Consider the following 21,942-nt stretch of genomic DNA (forward strand, 5'->3'; position numbering starts at 1 on the left):
TCCGCCATGGTGTGGAAGTCCTCATTCCCGAGCCATTTAGGGGAAAGGACTATAATCAGAAGTCGGGGAACAAGAGGAAGAAGAAGCGAACAACACAGGACACCCCGCAAGAGCAACAAGCGAGTACTATGTACACCGCTACAACACCTGCTGCTCCAGCACTTACCAGTCGATATGCTGGAACCCTCCCGAAGTGTGGAAAGTGCAACTATCACCACAACGGAGTATGCCGGGAAATGCAGTGTCTGAACTGCCATAGAAAGGGACATACAGTCCGTTTCTGCAGGGCACCGACTCAACCGATCTCCCAAGTCCCCGGAGCTGAAGAAAACCAAGCCTGTTATGGCTGTGGTGAGACTGGACACAAACAGAGGGACTGCCCGATAGCAAAGAACTCAGGAGCGGATGGACGCATTCCGATGATCACCGCAGGAGAATCTACCCCGGAGTCATGAACGAGCAGCGGTACGTTCTCGAAATAGTAATTAATTACTTTAAAAATTAATTTATATTCATATAAGATTAAAACTTGGGAAAAACACTTAAAAAGTAATTATAATAACTCACATATTGAGATAGATCACAGTATTCAAGAGAACTAAAAGATCCATTTAGAGAAACTATGATGGCGTATCATATACATCATGGTTGTGAATAACTAAGAGGCTGCAGGCTTAGAGTGAGTGATTCCGCCTTAATCCCTGTTCCTTAATTGGTTGAGGATTTGAGGCAGAGTTACTCAGTCGACTGTCTTATTCGTCTTAAATATTCATAACTTGTATATGACAGGCTATCGTAGTGGTACCAAGGAGGATCATGATATAAAGTATAATCACCAGTTAGTCAAAGCACTCTCATTTGTATGTATGCGCACATAGCGGTACGATACGTAGGAGTGTTAACATCAAAGGGAACACAGAAAGCCCTGGATCATTTACAAAGAGTACATTTTCGAACACACTAGGAGTACATTGTCGAACATACTAGGGATACATCATTGTATAACCGACGTTTCTTTCAAAATTGGCCAAAAACTTTGTTCAGTAAAGAGCCCGTTACTATCATTCGTCATGAATTGGCGTGGTCCTCACCATACTAAGTTCATAAGTTTCTATCGCCTCGATCGGCAAGTTCTGGAAACTTTCGTCATTCGTAACGACAGTCCGACCTAAACCTCAGTTTCATCTTTCGTATTCTGAACCCCGAAGTACTCGTGCAAAGAGTACTTTGTCCTCCGAAGCCTTATCGTCAGATGTCCGCAGACCGTCACGAAATACCACTCGTCCAACAGACCAAGTTCGAGCAGAGAGGCTATGGACGAATACAGCCCACTTATCACTACTCAGGGTATACGCGAGGGTGGTATATGATTATGATTACGCAGATTTAGTATGTGTGTTTCCGCCCTATCTCCTGTTCCTGGTTTGGTTGTGGACCTGCGGCAGAGTCGCACATCCGACCGTCTAAGTATGTACGACTTGTATACACGAGATAATGGTAGATGGACCAAGTACGAATCCTATCATGAACACCAGGGCAAAGTTTCCAAGTCTACGAGTAAGTATTCCGCCAATCAGAGGAGCGCAACCCCAGTAGTACTGCTAAGAAAGGTAATTTCGGGACGAAATTCCATCTAACGGGGGGATGATGTGACAACCCGGAAAATTTTTACTTTTAAAAGCCCAGTCAATCAACTCAACTGAGTGTCAGACTCATTGGTAATGAGTTCTAGCCCGGTTAGCGGTCATTCTAAGAAGTTTTAAGCCTAGTACACTTAAGGAATGAGTGTTAGAATGTACCTGCTAGAGACATTGTCCAAGAAATCAAACCTTAACCTTCTTATTTAAAGTTCACGGCCAATACACTTGAGTTTACGGCCGTAAACTCAAGGTGGGCCGTAAACTCACCCTTAAGAACTCATTTCCTTCACTTTTCATTCATTATCTCATTTCCACCTCAAGAAACTTGAATTCTCTCTCAAGTATCGTCCAACTTTTCATCTTAGATCTTCAAAAGTGTAAATGATCTTACTCTAGTTTGTTGTTAAACCTTCTTAACTAACTTCATCCTTATGATTCATCCATGGAAATCATGTTTTCTTAGATCTTCAAGAAACACCAAGAACACACACTAGTGTTCTTGGCCAAAATCAACCATTTCAAGCCTCTATATCGTAAGTGCTCTTCCTTACACTTCATATCTAGTAGGAGGCCTTGAATTACAACATTGAAACATGCCTTTTCCTATGAAGATCATGAGTTTACGGCCCAAGATCTTCCTTGGCCGTAAACTCAATGTTATGGCATGTATGGACCATAAACCTTTCCAGGTGTAAAGCTTGTGACCTAGAACCATTTATTGATGAGTATAGGACCTTAAACCACACTCACTTCATAATGTCCATGAGTTTACGGCCGTAAGCTCCTTGCTTGGCCGTAAACTCATCAAAAGCCTTCATTGATTTGGTCTTTCTCATCCTTGTGTAGAGCAAAGTTCCCTCAAGCTTCCCTAGCCTTCAAACACCCTCATATGCATCTTTGACCATGAGTTTACGGCCGTAAACTCCCTTGGCCGTAAACACATGGCCGTAAACACCAAACCATACCCTTAAACACCCTTTAGATGAATCACATGTGATTCCAACACTTGGTCAAAGTGTTTCCTAGTCCCGGAAGGTGTTTCCTTTCATAAAGTTGTTTATAAACACTATATTCATGCCAATATATGTCAATATATGTCATTTAGGACTTGTTGTGTCTCAGGACTTCATTCGTGGAACTTCTCATCCTTACACGCATACCCGTTTGAATCACCCACATCAGGTGAGTTCATACCCCGTAATGAATCTTTTAAACTGTTTTAAATGCTTTTAAGGGGGGGGGGGGGGAATACAAGTTGAACACAATGATAATTGTGAAATTGTTTGTTATAAACATCTTTCAAAATATTGCTTATGTCTTTTATAAGTGATCAAATCATTTCAAAAACTCTTTTAAAGTTATGTTACTTTATAGTTTTACAAAAACTCCATTTTTGAAGTACAAGCATAACTTAGTAGATAAATGAGTCTTTTCAATAAGAGTTCAAGTAAAACATTAGTAAACTATAATAGGTATAGTTTAGGAAGATACTATTCATTACTTCTAGTACAATGAAGCATAGTAAGAAACAATAACATACAGAGAGAATACTATGATGAGAATCAAACAATACCATACAGAACAAACATATTAAGTTGCTATAGCATGGAACAACTACATGATCTAATTATACCAATGAATCACTAACTCATTGTTCTAAACAAAAGGTGATAGTTATATTGGGTATACATGATCATATAACTTTAATGTGAATTACACGGCTTGCAGAATTGCAAGGGTCGCGTTTGGTTCCCTTAATCTCTAGACAGGGAGAGCGTATAGTAGGGGGGTACTAGCCTTCACATTATGACCATAAAACAAACATGTTTTAGGTCATCAATACATCCGCTTGTCATTATAAACGACAACCGTGTACTTACATTTCCCAATACTTTCATAAAGTGACAGTACCACTTGAAAGTGAAATGCAAACTATTTTCGAGTTAAGATAATTATAAACTAGGGAAAACTTACATATTTACAAACGACAAACAGAACAGTCGAGTCTAGCACATAACAGTAGATGCCTTGGTAGAAGGCTACGTTTAATAGAAGGGACCATAATGTTAATCTTATGATTCCTTAATGTATACATAAAAGGACATATATATATATATATATATATATATATATATATATATATATATATATATATATATATATATATATATATATATATATATATATATATATATATATATATATATATATATATATATATATATATATATATATATAATAGGATCCGACAGATAATAGGATGTGTGCTCTCCGCTTCACTTCCTGTTCCTTATTTGGCTGTGGGCTTGGAACGGACTCACCCAATCTACTATTTATTCGATTCAAGATATATATATGTTTGGTATACATTAAGTCATCATAAGGGTACCAGGTATGGGTCAAGTCATAGAACACAAAGTCAAAGCACAGTTTTCTAGTACAAAACATACTTTCCAAATAAGAACTTTTGGTATTCAAAACTAGAAACTTCCCAGTAAAGGGTTTAATCGATTTTATTAAACCAGTATAAACTTAAAGGATCTGAGGTGGTCAACTTTATAATACCTTAGTTTATACATCATGGTTATATATCACTAATACCCAACAGGTAGTTGGATGTGTGCTTTCCGCCTTACTTCCTGTTCCTTGTTTGGTTGTGGGCTTAGGGCAGATTCACCCAATTAACTATCTATTCGATATTAGATCATATATAGTCAGTATAAACTAAGTAATTATAGAAATAATCACTATGTCACCATTTTATTATAAGAAATAAGGGTTTTCTTAAAGAATCTTTTCATTAAATATAAAGGAACTATTACAATTAACTCCATGAGTAACAAGTGAATACACCAGGGTTATATACCATAATGATCAAACAAACAATGGGATGTGTGCTTTCCGCCTTAGGGCAGATGCGCACAATCGATTGTTTGTTTACTCTGAGTCTTATATAACTTGTATCCATTTAGTACTCATAGAAAGGGTTGTAAAGTCATTTTTACTTATCTTTCATTAAAGTAGGAAATATAGGATTTTCTAGACGAACAGACGAATTTTTCTAAACAGAACTTACAACTTACTACATCTTTCAACTACATTTTACAACTTACTTACATCACTAAAATCTTATGAACTCACCAGCTTAATTGCTGATCGACTCTTTCAAATAACTTGTATTCTCAGGAGACTATTAGACATGTACCCGTCTTGGGAATTCAGAAGAAGGAGCATAGTAGCTTCAAGTCTTGTTTTGTTATTTGCTTATGTATTCTATGTTTTGTGAACACACACATTGTAAACCCTTTCTTTCTAATGAAATAGTTGTTCATTACTTGCTTACTATAATGCATATCTTATGATACTAAACATGACGTCCTCCACCCCCGAACGATTCCGCCGTTCCGGTTTTGGGGTGTGACAATCTTCATCATTCTTCAAGCTTGTTGGGCCGTGAACTCAAGATAATCATGTGTTCTTGGGCCGTGAACTCTCTTGCAGTTTTCAAACTTTGCTTCTAACACCTTAATTTGTAAGTTAAACTTGCTGATTAGTTCGTTTTCCTATCACTCTTATGATACTATTCATTTATAAGTATTCATGTATATTGTATGAATCGTGTTTAGGACTCGTTTTGTTAGCAAGACTTCACTTGTGGAGCTAACGTCCTATAACCAAATCTTCAATCGAATCTCCAACATAAGGTGAGTTTATACCCCTATAATCTACCTTTTAAATGGTTTTAAATGCTTTTAAGGGGGGGGGGGGAATACAAGTTGAACACAAGTTATTTGTGTTAATGTCTATATGTGTAAGCAACCAAACAAAAGGCTTGCTTATGGTTAATAATATTGTGTTCATATTTAGCTGTGATAACAATCACACAAAAGGTGTTCTTATGCTTTTAAATATTGTGTTAACAATAAAAGATTACCAAATACTTCCAAAATGATTTAAAGTCATGTAAACTCTTTAAAGTTATGTAAACTCGTCTTACACACTGTTAAACTCTCTTAAAATGTTTTATAAACTCTTTAAACTTATATTTGTCAAAATCATGTTTATATATGTATAAGTATATAAATAAGACTTAAAGGAGTTAGGACTAATGAATTGCCTTATTTCCTTTTCCTTGTTTGGATGTGGGCTTAAGGTGGTGTCATTTGTCCGAAGGTCGTTTCCTTCTTAATTATATATATTATACATATAGGAATATAAAAAGGTTACTTCAGTCAATACTGTTACCTTTGTATCACGTTGAGCAAAGGGGTACATTCATTGAAGATCATGCTAATCAGATAGAACATATAAATTATAATAGGTATAATTTATGAACAAACCGGAAATCTATTTTACTAAATAAGTACACAAGGTTAGACTACTTTGTTAAGAAGAGGATATAATCCAATCTTTACTTAAAACTAGATAAACCAAAATGTGATGGTACTTTTTCAGGACATAGCAATATACTTGCTATGTCGCATTCTTGTAACCAGAGTCTCCTGGAGGGAGAGCCGACATTGTGTGTATAGATCTATATGGGAATGACAATCCCACATCCCAACTGTAGCTCGGGTTTACGGCCGTGATCGGGTTTACGGCCGTGAACACCACTTAGGTCGGAAACTGCTGATTTTTCGAAGGAAACTCTGGTTTTCGCGCGATTTTGGTTCCGACTCATTTATAAAATTCAATTATATAACTTAAATGATTTTCCAAACCAAAGGAATTTGACGGAAATAAATAAAATTCAAATTTTACTTGACGGAATCGGGCTAACATTAACGGAAAAAGGTTCGGGTTGTCACATCATCCCCCCGATAGAGGGAATTTCGTCCCAAAATTCAAACATAGAATACAAATCATGGACTCGGAAAAAGATGAGGATACTTCTGTTTCATCTGATCTTTGCGCTCCCAAGTGAATTCAGGTCCCCGCTTGGCATTCCAGCGGACCTTCACTATCGGTATGCGACTTTGTTTCGTTGTTTTGACTTCTCGATCCATGATTTCGACTGGTTCTTCCATGAAATTAAGGTTCTCATTGATCTCGATCTCATCAAGACGGATTACAAGGGTTTTGTCGGATAGACACTTTTTAAGGTTCGAGGCGTGGAAGACGAAATGGATATTGCTAAGCTCTTGGGGTAAACGAAGTTTGTATGCTACGGGACCGATCCTAGCGAGGATCTCGAATGGGCCTATGTATCTCAGATTCAGCTTTCCATGCTTTCCAAAGCGTATCATGCCTTTCCAGGGTGAGACCTTGAAAAGAACACAGTCACCAACCCGAAACTCCAAGGGTTTTCGTCTCTTATCGGCGTAGTTCTTTTGTCTATCTCTTGAAGTCTTTAGTCGTTCCCGGATTTGTACGATCTTTTCTGTGGTTTCACGGATGATTTCTGGGCCAGTGAGAGAGCTATCGGGAACTTGATTTCTGGGACAGTGAGAGAGCTATCGGCTAACATTTACGGAAAAAGGTTCGGGTTGTCACATCATCAAAGCATTGCCAAATTGCGTAGACTTCTATTATGGAACTCAAGAATTATACACTGCTCATCAAAGCTTTGCTAAATTGCATAGACTATATCTATTGTGGAATTTAAGAATTAAACAATGTTCATCAAAGCCTTGCTAAATTACATTGAGTTCTATTAGGGAACTCAAAAATTAAACAATGGTCACCAAATCTTTGCTAAATTGCATAGACTTCTATTGTGGAACTCAATAATTAAACAATGCTCATCAAAGCTTTGCTAAGTGGCATAGACTTCTTCTATTGAAGAACTCAAGAATTAAACAATGCTCATCAAAGCTTTGCTAAATTGCACAGACTTCAATTGTGTAACTCAAGAATTAAACAAAGCTCATCAAAGTTTTTCAAAATTGTATAGACTTCTATTGTGGAACTCAAGAAGTAAACAATGCTCATCAAAGCTTTGCTAAATTTCATAGACTATATCTGTTGTGGAACTCAAGAACTAAATAATGCTCATCAAAGCTTTACTAAATTATATAGGCTTGTATTGTAGAATTCAAAAATTAAACAATGCTCATCAAAGCTTTGCTAAATATTATAGACTTCTAATGTGGAACTCAAGAAGTAAACAATGCTCATCAAAGCTTTGCTAAATTGCATAGACTTCTATTGTAGAACTCAACAATTAAACAATGTTCATCAAAGCTTTGCTAAATTGCATAGACTTCTATTTTGGAATTCAAGAATTAAACATTGCTCATCAAAGCTTTGCTAAATTGCATAGACTACGTCTATTGCGGAACTAAAGAATTAAACAATGCTCATCAAAGCTTTGCTAGAAGTGCATACACTTCTATTGTGAAACTCAAGATTTAAACGATGCTCATCAAAGCATTGCTATATTGCGTAGACTACTTTTGTTGTAGAACTCAAAAAGTAAACAATTCTCATTAAAGCTTTTCTAAATTGCATAGACTTCTATTGTGTTACTCAAGAATAAAACAATGCTCATCACAACTTTGCTAAATTGCATAGACTTCTATTGTGGAACTCAAGAATTAAACAATGCTCATCAAAGCTTTGCTAAATTGCATAGACTACTTCCATTGTAGATCCCAAGAATTAAATAATGCTCATTAAAGCTTTGCTAAATTGCATAGACTTCTATTATGGGACACAAGAATTAAACGAAGCTCATCAAAGCTTTGCCCAATTGCGTAGACTTCTATTCTGGACCTCAAGAATTATACAATGCTCATCAAAGCTTTGCTAAACTGCATAGACTATGTCTATTGTGGAACTTAAGAATAAAACAATGCTAATAAAAGCTTTGCTAAATTACATAGACTTCTATTGTGGAACTCAAGAACCAAACAATGCTCATCAAAGCATTTATGAATTGCTTAGACTTCTAATATAGAACTCAACAATTAAACAATGCTCATCAAAGCTTTGCTAAAATGTATAGACTTCTATTTTGGAATTCAAGAATAAAACAATGCTCATCAAAGCTTTGCTAAATTGCATAGACTACTTCTATTGTGGAACTAAAGAATTAAACAATGGTCATCAAAGCTTTGCTAAATTGCATAGACTTCTATTGTGGAATTGATGAATTAAACAATGTTCATCAAAGCTTTGCTAAATTGCATAGACTACTTCTATTGTAGAACTCAAGAATTAAATAATGCTCATCCAAGCTTTGCTAAATTGCATAGACTTCTATTATGGAACATAAGAATTAAACCAAGCTCATCAAAGCTTTGCCAAATTGCGTAGACTTCTATTTTGGAATTCAAGAATTAAACAATGCTCATCAAAGCTTTGCTAATTTACATAGACTACATAGAATACTTCTATTGTAGAACTCAAGAATTAAACAATGCTCATAAAATCTATGCTAAATTGCATAGACTTCTATTGTGGAACTCAAGAAGTAAACAATGCTCATCAAAGCTTTGCTAAATTTCATAGACTATATCTATTGTGGAACTCAAGAACTAAATAATGCTCATCAAAGCTTTACTAAATTATATAGGCTTGTATTGTAGAATTCAAAAATTAAACAATGCTCATCAAAGCTTTGCTAAATATTATAGACTTCTAATGTGGAACTCAAGAAGTAAACAATGCTCATCAAAGCTTTGCTAAATTGCATAGACTTCTATTGTAGAACTCAACAATTAAACAATGTTCATCAAAGCTTTGCTAAATTGCATAGACTTCTATTTTGGAATTCAAGAATTAAACATTGCTCATCAAAGCTTTGCTAAATTGCATAGACTACGTCTATTGCGGAACTAAAGAATTAAACAATGCTCATCAAAGCTTTGCTAGAAGTGCATACACTTCTATTGTGAAACTCAAGATTTAAACGATGCTCATCAAAGCATTGCTATATTGCGTAGACTACTTTTGTTGTAGAACTCAAAAAGTAAACAATTCTCATTAAAGCTTTTCTAAATTGCATAGACTTCTATTGTGTTACTCAAGAATAAAACAATGCTCATCACAACTTTGCTAAATTGCATAGACTTCTATTGTGGAACTCAAGAATTAAACAATGCTCATCAAAGCTTTGCTAAATTGCATAGACTACTTCCATTGTAGATCCCAAGAATTAAATAATGCTCATTAAAGCTTTGCTAAATTGCATAGACTTCTATTATGGGACACAAGAATTAAACGAAGCTCATCAAAGCTTTGCCCAATTGCGTAGACTTCTATTCTGGACCTCAAGAATTATACAATGCTCATCAAAGCTTTGCTAAACTGCATAGACTATGTCTATTGTGGAACTTAAGAATAAAACAATGCTAATAAAAGCTTTGCTAAATTACATAGACTTCTATTGTGGAACTCAAGAACCAAACAATGCTCATCAAAGCATTTATGAATTGCTTAGACTTCTAATATAGAACTCAACAATTAAACAATGCTCATCAAAGCTTTGCTAAAATGTATAGACTTCTATTTTGGAATTCAAGAATAAAACAATGCTCATCAAAGCTTTGCTAAATTGCATAGACTACTTCTATTGTGGAACTAAAGAATTAAACAATGGTCATCAAAGCTTTGCTAAATTGCATAGACTTCTATTGTGGAATTGATGAATTAAACAATGTTCATCAAAGCTTTGCTAAATTGCATAGACTACTTCTATTGTAGAACTCAAGAATTAAATAATGCTCATCCAAGCTTTGCTAAATTGCATAGACTTCTATTATGGAACATAAGAATTAAACCAAGCTCATCAAAGCTTTGCCAAATTGCGTAGACTTCTATTTTGGAATTCAAGAATTAAACAATGCTCATCAAAGCTTTGCTAATTTACATAGACTACATAGAATACTTCTATTGTAGAACTCAAGAATTAAACAATGCTCATAAAATCTATGCTAAATTGCATAGACTTCTATTGTGGAACTCAAGAAGTAAACAATGCTCATCAAAGCTTTGCTAAATTTCATAGACTATATCTATTGTGGAACTCAAGAACTAAATAATGCTCATCAAAGCTTTACTAAATTATATAGGCCTGTATTGTAGAATTCAAAAATTAAACAATGCTCATCAAAGCCTTGCTAAATATTATAGACTTCTAATGTGGAACTCAAGAAGTAAACAATGCTCATCAAAGCTTTGCTAAATTGCATAGACTTCTATTGTAGAACTCAACAATTAAACAATGTTCATCAAAGCTTTGCTAAATTGCATAGACTTCTATTTTGGAATTCAAGAATTAAACATTGCTCATCAAAGCTTTGCTAAATTGCATAGACTACGTCTATTGCGGAACTAAAGAATTAAACAATGCTCATCAAAGCTTTGCTAGAAGTGCATACACTTCTATTGTGAAACTCAAGATTTAAACGATGCTCATCAAAGCATTGCTATATTGCGTAGACTACTTTTGTTGTAGAACTCAAAAAGTAAACAATTCTCATTAAAGCTTTTCTAAATTGCATAGACTTCTATTGTGTTACTCAAGAATAAAACAATGCTCATCACAACTTTGCTAAATTGCATAGACTTCTATTGTGGAACTCAAGAATTAAACAATGCTCATCAAAGCTTTGCTAAATTGCATAGACTACTTCCATTGTAGATCCCAAGAATTAAATAATGCTCATTAAAGCTTTGCTAAATTGCATAGACTTCTATTATGGGACACAAGAATTAAACGAAGCTCATCAAAGCTTTGCCCAATTGCGTAGACTTCTATTCTGGACCTCAAGAATTATACAATGCTCATCAAAGCTTTGCTAAACTGCATAGACTATGTCTATTGTGGAACTTAAGAATAAAACAATGCTAATAAAAGCTTTGCTAAATTACATAGACTTCTATTGTGGAACTCAAGAACCAAACAATGCTCATCAAAGCATTTATGAATTGCATAGACTTCTAATATAGAACTCAACAATTAAACAATGCTCATCAAAGCTTTGCTAAAATGTATAGACTTCTATTTTGGAATTCAAGAATAAAACAATGCTCATCAAAGCTTTGCTAAATTGCATAGACTACTTCTATTGTGGAACTAAAGAATTAAACAATGGTCATCAAAGCTTTGCTAAATTGCATAGACTTCTATTGTGGAATTGATGAATTAAACAATGTTCATCAAAGCTTTGCTAAATTGCATAGACTACTTCTATTGTAGAACTCAAGAATTAAATAATGCTCATCCAAGCTTTGCTAAATTGCATAGACTTCTATTATGGAACATAAGAATTAAACCAAGCTCATCAAAGCTTTGCCAAATTGCGTAGACTTCTATTTTGGAATTCAAGAATTAAACAATGCTCATCAAAGCTTTGCTAATTTACATAGACTACATAGAATACTTCTATTGTAGAACTCAAGAATTAAACAATGCTCATAAAATCTATGCTAAATTGCATAGACTTCTATTGTGGAACTCAAGAATTAAACAATGCTCATCAAAGCTTTGCTAAATTGCATAGACTACATCTATTGTGGAACTGAAGAATTAAACAATGCTCATCAAAGCTTTGCTAAATTGCATAGACTTCTATTGTGGAACTCAATAATTAAACAATGCTCATCAAAGCTTTGCTAAGTTGCATAGACTTCTTCTATGGAAGAACTCAAGAATTAAACAATGCTCATCAAAGCTTTGCTAAATTGCACAAACTTCTATTGTGTAACTCAAGAATTAAACAAAGCTCATCAAAGTTTTTCTAAATTGCATAGACTTCTATTGTGGAACTCAAGAAGTAAACAATGCTCATCAAAGCTTTGCTAAATTTCATAGACTACATCTATTGTGGAACTCAAGAACTAAAAAATGCTCATCAAAGCTTTACTAAATTGTATAGACTTGTACTGTAGAACTCAAAAATTAAACAATGCTCATCAAAGCTTTGCTAAATATCATAGACTTCTAATGCGAACTCAAGAACTAAACAATGCTCATCAAAGCTTTGCTAAATTGCATAGACTTCTATTGTAGAACTCAACAATTAAACAATGTTCTTCAAAGCTTTGCTAAATTGCATTGTCACACCCCCAAACCGGAACGGCGGAAACGTTCGGGGGCGGAGGACGTCGTATTTAGCATCACAACCAACGAATAATAGGAAACATAGCAACACAAGCAATACAGTGGATACATATATAAGTAAAATGTTTACATCAGTTTGAAATATTGTTTTAGGTACATCAAAAGTATGTAAAATATAAATTTAAGACTCTTATTGCTCCAGCTTCTCAAAATCAGCAGATAGCTGTCTACTAATTCCCTGAGAATACAAGCAGTTTTGAAAGAATATCAGCATAAAGCTGGTGAGTTCATAAGCATTTAGTTTTGGTGGAAAAATGTTCTTTGATTCTTTTTGAAAAGTGTTCCTCAAGAAAATCCCATATTTTCTTATGAAAAGTAGTGTTGAAAGAGTATCTATTAGTGGAAGATAAATCATCAGTTTTAGAAATGCCATTGTTATCCTGGGAAAATTCTATATTTTCCCTAAAAACAAGTTATCCGTTCTAGAGGTAGAGATGTATGTTTAGAAATCCCTGATTACTATCAGTATGTATAAAAGTAGTTTTATTACTCAAAATAAAACAAATGAAGATTAGAGTTCGTAAACCAAAGTTAGTTTATACTTATTTGCGAGTCGTATAACCATACTTGATATGACCCAGAGACCTTTATAACGTTCTTTAGGCGTTAAGTTAAATGACATTTGTTCACCCCAGGCGTGCCCGCCTAACTGTAGCTAGCAGTTCAGGTGTGGGATTGTCAGTCCCGAATAGATCTATTCACAAATCTCACGCTCTCCCTCCAGGAGACTCTGGTTATACTATGATAGGATTTAGTTCAGTACACTGAAGGTACAGTATTGAAGTAGAGCCTCACAATTCTATATAATCTTGTTTACAAGCTAGAAACAGTATAAAACAGTAATTATTCTTGAATAAGTGTACTTTATACTTCTGAGAAAACATATAACATAAACTAAATCGGCCATAGTTTATACATATTCATCCATGAAATCTGATTTGGTAGAAACTGCCTAGAGGGTTATCCCAAACTATACCCATTATAGTTTACTAGTGTTGTTATGGAAAATGTTTTGTAAAACCTTTCTGAAAGCTAGGAAGTGAGATTTCCAAAATAACAATTTCCCTTATGCTCAACATATTACAAAAGGGATAAAATATCCGAGTAAGTTATTAAACATGGAAATCGTTGAGTTGTATTAATAAGTTTAAAACTTAATAAAATACTTTGAGTTTGGCTTGTATTCCCCCCTGAAAACATTTTAAAACCAGTAAAAGTGTAGGGGTATGAACTCACCTGTAGTGAGTGGTTCTGACGTGTGGTTGGAAGAGGAGTGCAGAGTGTCAGGTGTAACCTTGAGCACACAATGATCCTAAATAAGAAGGGTAACACCCTTATTGCCTAGGAAACTCTAAGATTTATGGAATACAAACACATATGATTGCATAACTAGGGTATATGGCCACCCTATAGAGTTTACGTTCAAAGAGGTATGACCATTGGAGTTCATGGTCCAAGTGTTCACGGTTTTAGTGTTTACGGTCCAATGACTTTACGGTCATGGAGTTCACGGTCTAATGACCTTACAGTCATAAGGTTTACGGTCCATGTATTTACGGTTCCATGGGTTTACTACCCATGAATATACGGTCATTGAAGGGTGTACGGTCTAAGGAGATACACTAGACCGTAAACTCATCAATCTTGCATAAATGATGGTTTTCAAGGGTTTCATTCAAAGGCATCGGATTCTAGGGACCATGCTTAGCCTTTGGAAGGGTAAAGGCTATAAGAACACCGTTTATAAGGGTTTACGGTCTATGAAGATTCATAGGACCATAAACTCTTTTGTTCAAGCAAAGAGTGATGATCTTAAGTCCAAAATGAAGGATTTTAACTCGGTTTTATGAAGGGGAAGATGATACTTACGGTTTTTTTTTGAAGGCAAAGAAAGTGTTTTCGGTCCAAAACACAACCGTGTTCTTGAAGATCTTGGAGGAACCCGATGAAGGTAGAGAGAGTAGAGAGAGAAAGCCTTTGGGGTGTTTAAAGTGAAAAGAATGGCTGAAATGATCAATCATTATATATATAGGGAGGAGTTTACGGTTACTCTGACCGTAAACTCAAGGTCTCGACCGTAAACTCCTTTTTGTGGAGGTTTACGGTTGCTAGGTAGTTTAGAACTTAAACTAACACTTCCAAATACTAATTCCGTTGATTCACTAGAGTTAGGATACTCAAAATAGGTTCCCAAACAGTGATAACTGGGATCAAAATGAGTCTAACACTGATAAATTTGAATGTTTACACAAGTTAGAAATTTCGGGTTGTCACATGCATAGACTTCTATTTTGGAATTCAAGAATTAAACATTGCTCATCAAAGCTTTGCTAAATTGCATAGACTACGTCTATTGCGGAACAAAAGAATTAAACAATGCTCATCAAAGCTTTGCTAGAAGTGCAAAGACTTCTATTGTGAAACTCAAGATTTAAAAGATGCTCATCAAAGCATTGCTAAATTGTGTAGACTACTTCTGTTATAGAACTCAAAAAGTAAACAATGCTCATTAAAGCTTTGCTAAATTGCATAGACTTCTATTATGTTACTCAAGAATAAAATAATGCTCCTCACAGCTTTGCTAAATTGCATAGACTTCTATTGTGGAACTCAAGAATTAAACAATGCTCATCAAAGCTTTGCTAAATTGCATAGACTACTTCTATTGTAGAACCCAAGAATTAAACAATGCTCATCAAAGCTTTGCTAAGTTGCATAGACTAATATTGTGGGCCACAAGAATTACACGAAGCTCATTAAAGCTTTGCTAAATTGCGGGGACTTCTATTGTAGAACTCAAGAATTAAACAACGCTCATCAAAGCTTTGATAAATTGCATAGACTACTTATATTGTGGAACTAAAGAATTAAACAATGCTCATCAAAGCTTTGCTAAATGGCATAAACTACTTCTATTGTAGAACCCAAGAATTAAAAAATGCTCATCAAAGCTTTGCTAAATTGCGTAGACTTCTATTTCGGGACACAAGAATTAAACGAATCTCATCAAGGCTTTGCTATATTGCATAGACTTCTATTGTGGAACTCAAGAATTAAACAATGATTATCAAAGCTTTGCAAAATTGCATAAACTACTTCTATTGTAGAACTCAAGAATTAAACAATGCTCATCAAAGCTTTGCTAAATTGCAAAGAGTTTTATTGTGGAACTCAAGAATTAAACAATGCTCATAAATGCTTTGCTAAATTGCATAGACTACATCTCTTGTGGAACTCAATAATTAAACAATGCTCATCAAAGCTTTGCTAAATTGCATAGGCTTCTATTGTGGAACTCAAGAACTAAACAATCCTCATCAAAGCATTGCTAAATTGCATAGACTTCTATTGTAGAAGTCAACGATTAAACAATGATCATCAAAGCTCTGGTAAATTGCATAGATTTCTATTTTGGAACTCAAGAATTAAACAATGCTCATCAAAGCTTTGCTAAATTGCATAGACTACTTCTATTGTGTAACTAAAGAATTAAACAATGCACATTTAAGCTTTGCTAAATTGCATAGACTTTTATAGTGGAACTCAAGAATTAAACAATGCTCATCAAAGCTTTGCCAAATATCATAGACTTCTATTTAGGAATTCAAGAATTAAACAATGCTCATCAAAGCTTTGCTAAATTGCATAGACTACATCTATTGTGGAACTAGAGAATTTAACAATGGTCATCAAAGCTTTACTAAATTCAATAGACTTTTATTGTGGAACTCAAGAATTACACAATGCTCATCAAAGCTTTGCTAAATTGCATAGACTACTTCCATTGTAGATCTTATAAAGCTTTGCTAAATTGCATACACTTCTATTATGGGACACAAGAATTAAACGAAGCTCATCAAAGCTTTGCCCAATTGCGTAGACTTCTATTCTGGACCTCACGAATTATACAATGCTCATCAAAGCTTTGCTAAATTGCATAGACTATGTCTATTTGTGAACTTAAGAATAAAACAATGCTAAACAAAGTTTTGCTAAATTACATAGAATCCTATTGTGGAACTCAAGAACTAAACAATGCTCATCAAAGATTTTATGAATTGCATAGACTTCTAATATAGAACTCAACAATTAAACAATGCTCATCAAAGCTTTGCTAAATTGTATAGATTCTATTTTGGAATTCAAGAATTAAACAATGCTCATCAAAGCTTTGCTAAATTGCATAGACTACTTCTATTGTGAACTAAAGAATTAAACAATGGTCATCAAAGCTTTGCTAAATTGCATAGACTTCTATTGTGGAAGGGATGAATTAAACAATGTTCATCAAAGCTTTGCTAAATTACACAGACTACTTCTATTGTAGAACTCAAGAATTAAATAATGCTCATCCAAGCTTTGCTAAATTGCATAGACTTCTATTATGGGACACAAGAACTAAACGAAGCTCATCCAAGCTTTGCCAAATTGCGTAGACTTCTATTTTGGAATTCAAGAATTAAACAATGCTCATCAAAGCTTTGCTAATTTACATAGACTACTTCTATTGTAGAACTCAAGAATTAAACAATGCTCATAAAAGCTATGCTAAATTGCACAGACTTCTATTGTGGAACTCAAGAATTAAAGAATGCTTATCAAAGCTTTGCTAAATTGAATAAACTACATCTATTGTGGAACTCAAGAATTAAACAACGCTCATCAAAGCTTTGATAAATTGCATAGAGTACTTATATTGTGGAACTAAAGAATTAAACAATGCTCATCAAAGCTTTGCTAAGTTGCATAGACTAATATTGTGGGACACAAGAATTACACAAAGCTCATCAATGCTTTGCTAAATTGCAGAGACTTCTATTGTGGAACTCAAGAATTAAACAACGCTCATCAAAGCTTTGATAAATTGCATAGACTACTTATATTATGGAACTAAAGAATTAAAAATTGCTCATCAAAGCTTTTCTAAATGGCATAAACTACTTCTATTGTAGAACTCAAGAATTAAACAATGCTCATCAAAGCTTTGTCAAATTGCGTAGACTTCTATTTCGGGACATAAGAATTAAACGAAGTTCATCAAAGCTTTGCTATATTGCATAGACTTCTATTGTGGACCTCAAGAATTAGACAATGCTTATCAATGCTTTGCTAAATTTTATAGACTACTTCTATTGTAGAACTCAAGAATTAAACAATGCTCATCAAAGCTTTGCTAAATTGCTAAACAATGCTCATTAATGCTTTGCTAAATTACATAGACTAAATCTATTGTGGAACTCAATAATTAAACAATGCTCATCAAAGCTTTGCTAAATTGCATAGCCTTCTATTGTGGAACTCAAGAACTAAACAATCCTCATCAAAGCTTTGCTAAATTGCATAGACTTCTATTGTCGAAGTCAACGATTAAACAATGCTCATAAAAGCGTTGCTAAATTTCATAGACTTCTATTTTGGAACTCAAGAATTAAACAATTCTCATCAAAGCATTGCTAAATTGCATAGACTACTTCTATTGTGTAACTAAAGAATTAAACAATGCTCATTTAAGCTTTGCTAAATTGCTTAGACTTCTATAGTGGAACTCAAGAATTAAACAATGCTCATCAAAGCTTTGCTAAATTACAAAGACTACTTCTATTGTAGAACCCAAGAATTAAAGAATGATCATCATAGCTTTGCTAAATTGCATAGACTTCTATTGTGGGACACAAGAATTAAACGAAGCTCATCAAAGCTTTGCTAAATTGCGTAGACTTCTGTTGTGGAATTCAAGAACTAAACAATGCTCATCAAAGCTTTGCTAAATTGCATATACTACTTCTATTGTGGAACTCAAGAATTAAACAATGCTCATCAAAGCTTTGCCAAACATCATAGACTTCTATTTAGGAATTCAAGAATTAAACAATGCTCATCAAAGCTTTGCTAAATTGTATAGACTACATCTATTGTGGAACTAGAGAATTTAACAATGGTCATCAAAGCTTTGCTAAATTGCATACACTTTTATTGTGGAACTCAAGAATTAAACAATGCTCATCAAAGCTTTGCTAAATTGCATAGACTACTTCCATTGTAGATCCCATAAAGCTTTGCTAAATTGCATAGACTTCTATTATGGGACACAAGAATTATACAAAGCTCATCAAAGCTTTGCCCAATTGCGTAGACTTCTATTATGGACCTCAAGAATTATACAATGCTCATCAAAGCTTTGCTAAATTGCATAGACTATGTCTATTGTGGAACTTAAGAATAAAACAATGCTAATCAAAGTTTTGCTAAATTACATAGACTTCTATTGTGGAACTGAAGAACTAAACAATGCTCATCAAAGCTTTTATGAATTGCATAGACTTCTTATGTAGAACTCAACAATTAAACAATGCTCATCAAAGCTTTGCTAAATTGTATAGACTTCTATTTTGGAATTCAAGAATTAAACAATGCTCATCAAAGCTTTGCTAAATTGCATAGACTACTTCTATTGTGAACTAAAGAATTAAACAATGGTCATCAAAGCTTTGCTAAATTGCATAGACTTCTATTGTGGAAGTGATGAATTAAACAATGTTCATCAAAGCTTTGCTAAATTGCATAGACTACTTCTATAGTAGAACTCAAGAATTAAATGATGCTCATCCAAGCATTGCTAAATTGCATAGACTTCTATTATGGGACACAAGAATTAAACGAAGCTCATCAAAGCTTTGCCAAATTGCATAGAGTTCTGTTGTGGAATTCAAGAATTAAACAATGCTCATCAAAGCTTTTGCTAAATTGCATAGACTACTTCTATTGTGGAACTTAAAAATTAAACAATGCTCATCAAAGCTTTGCTAAATTTCATAGACTTCTATTTAGGTATTCAAGAATTAAACAATGCTTTCAATAAGTTTTTGGGTTGTAAAGATGTTACTGAGTTTTCGTGTTTAAATGATGGTTTCTTTCATAATAAATTGGATAGTAGGGTGGCTGCTAATATGATTAGAGTGGTGACTGATGAAGAAATCAATGTGGCGATGTTTGATACTGATGAAAATCGTGCCCCTGGACCTGATGGGTACTCCTCCAAATTTTTTAAAAGTTCTTGGAACATTGTTGGGCCGGAGGTGTGTAAAGCTGTGAGGGAATTTTTTTGGACTGGTAAATTGTTGAAGGGGATTAATGCTACGAGAATAGTGTTGGTTCCTAAATTGGAGTTCCCGAGGAAAGTTTCTGATTTCCGCCCTATAGCCTGCTGTAACACTTTATATAAGTGTATTAGTAAGATTATAGTGAACAGAATTAGAAATAGTTTGGGTGATATTGTGAGCAAAAATCAATCAGATTTCATTCCTGGAAGATCTATTTTGGATAATATTCTCCTTGCTCAGGAGCTGATGGTGGGGTATAAAAATAAGAGGGGAGTTCCCAAATGCACCATAAAGATTGATATTCAAAAGGCATATGATACGGTGGATTGGAATTTTCTTAGTAGAATTCTGCAGGGGTTTGGTTTTCATATGATAATGATTCAGTGGATTATGGCTTGTGTTTCTACTCCTTGGTTCATGCTTAACTTTAATGGTGAAGATCATGGGTATTTTGAAGGAAAGAGGGGTCTTAGGCAGGGTGATCCTCTATCTCCTTACCTATTTACTATAGTTATGGAGGTGTTTAATATCATCCTTTTGAAGAAAATTGAAGCTGGCCAGAATTTTAAGTTTCATAGTAAGTGTATGTCCCTTAAAATTACTCATTTATGCTTTGCTGATGATTTGTTAGTATTTTCTTATGGAAATGGGAATTCTGCTAGAGTTATAAGGGATGCTCTTGATGAGTTCAAAAATGTTTCAGGGTTGAAGGTGAGCATGGAAAAAAGCCATATTTTCTTCAGTTGTGTTAAACCCAATATGAGAAGGATTATCTTGGGCATTCTTCCTTTTGATATTGGGAGATTTCCTTTTAAGTATTTGGGAATTCCTATGTGTGTTACAAATATATTTGATAGAGATTGTAAACAGCTTATTGAGAAGATTAAGATGAGAATTTTCAATTGGAAAAGCAAGGCTTTATCGTTTGCTGGAAGGCTGCAGCTCATTAATTCTGTTTTGACATCTATTCATGTGTATTGGGCTTCGATTTTTAAAATTCCCATTGCTACTATTAAAGAGATTGAAAAGCTTTGTAGAAGTTTCTTGTGGGCGAATGGTGAGGTAGTCAAAGGGAAAGCTAAAGTCAAGTGGAATGATATTTGTAAGCCGAAAATTTATGGTGGTTTAGGAGTGAAGAATTTAAGGAAATGGAATGATGCTTTGTTAGCTAAACATGTGTGGAATGTGATTAATAGCAAAAATTCTCTGTGGGTTCAGTGGGTGAAATCCAATTACATTGGAAACAAGAATTTTTGGGATATTTTGCAGAAGAAGAGTATGAGCTGGACTTGGAAGAGGTTCCTTGAGGTGAGAAAAATTGTTAGGCCCCATGTTGTTTCGTGTGTGGGAAACGGGATGAATACTTCTCTCTGGCATGATTGGTGGCACCCAATTGGTATTTTATGTTCTATTATATCTAGAAGAGATTGGGTTAGCAATGGGTTTAGTGATTCTTCCTTGGTCGGTGATGTTCTAGTCTATGATTGCTATACTTGGCCGGTTGAGTGGGTTAATATATTCCCTGGATTGAAGGATGCTCCCATGTTTTGTATTGAGCCTAATCTGAGGGATGTTGCAGGTTGGAGAGATAAGAAAGGAATATGTAAACAATTTTCATGCAAACAGGTGTGGTGTGATATAAATAATTTTGGAGACCAAGTTCCTTGGCATGATATTGTTTGGTATGGTAATTGCATTCCTCGAAATTCGTTTATTTTGTGGATGGCTATTTTGAATAGATTGAAGACCCAGGATCGTGTCAGAGGTTGGGAAGTTTCTGGTAACTTACTTTGTCCTTTTTGTGCTGTTACTCCTGATTCACATGTTCATCTTTTCTTTAAATGTGATTATTCTCAACTTATTTGGAGGTATTTTTGTAATAAGATGGGTCTTAATCTTTTTATGGATGATTGGAATGAATTGATTATGAAGCTGTGCAGTTTGTTTAAAAGGAATTCTGGTGAGAATCTGGTTAATAAATGTGTTTTTGCTAGTTGTGTTGCACATATTTGGAAGGAGAGAAATTCTAGACTTTTTAGTAACAGGAGAAATTCGTATAAGGGGCTGATTGCTTGTATTGAAAGTGAAATACATTTAATGTTGTTGGGGTTGAGGAAAAAGGCTAAGATGGTCA

The sequence above is a fragment of the Lactuca virosa genome, chromosome 8 (assembly GCF_052849685.1).
Source record: "Lactuca virosa cultivar CGN04683 chromosome 8, Lactuca_virosa_CGN04683_v6, whole genome shotgun sequence".
NCBI lineage: Eukaryota > Viridiplantae > Streptophyta > Magnoliopsida > Asterales > Asteraceae > Lactuca > Lactuca virosa.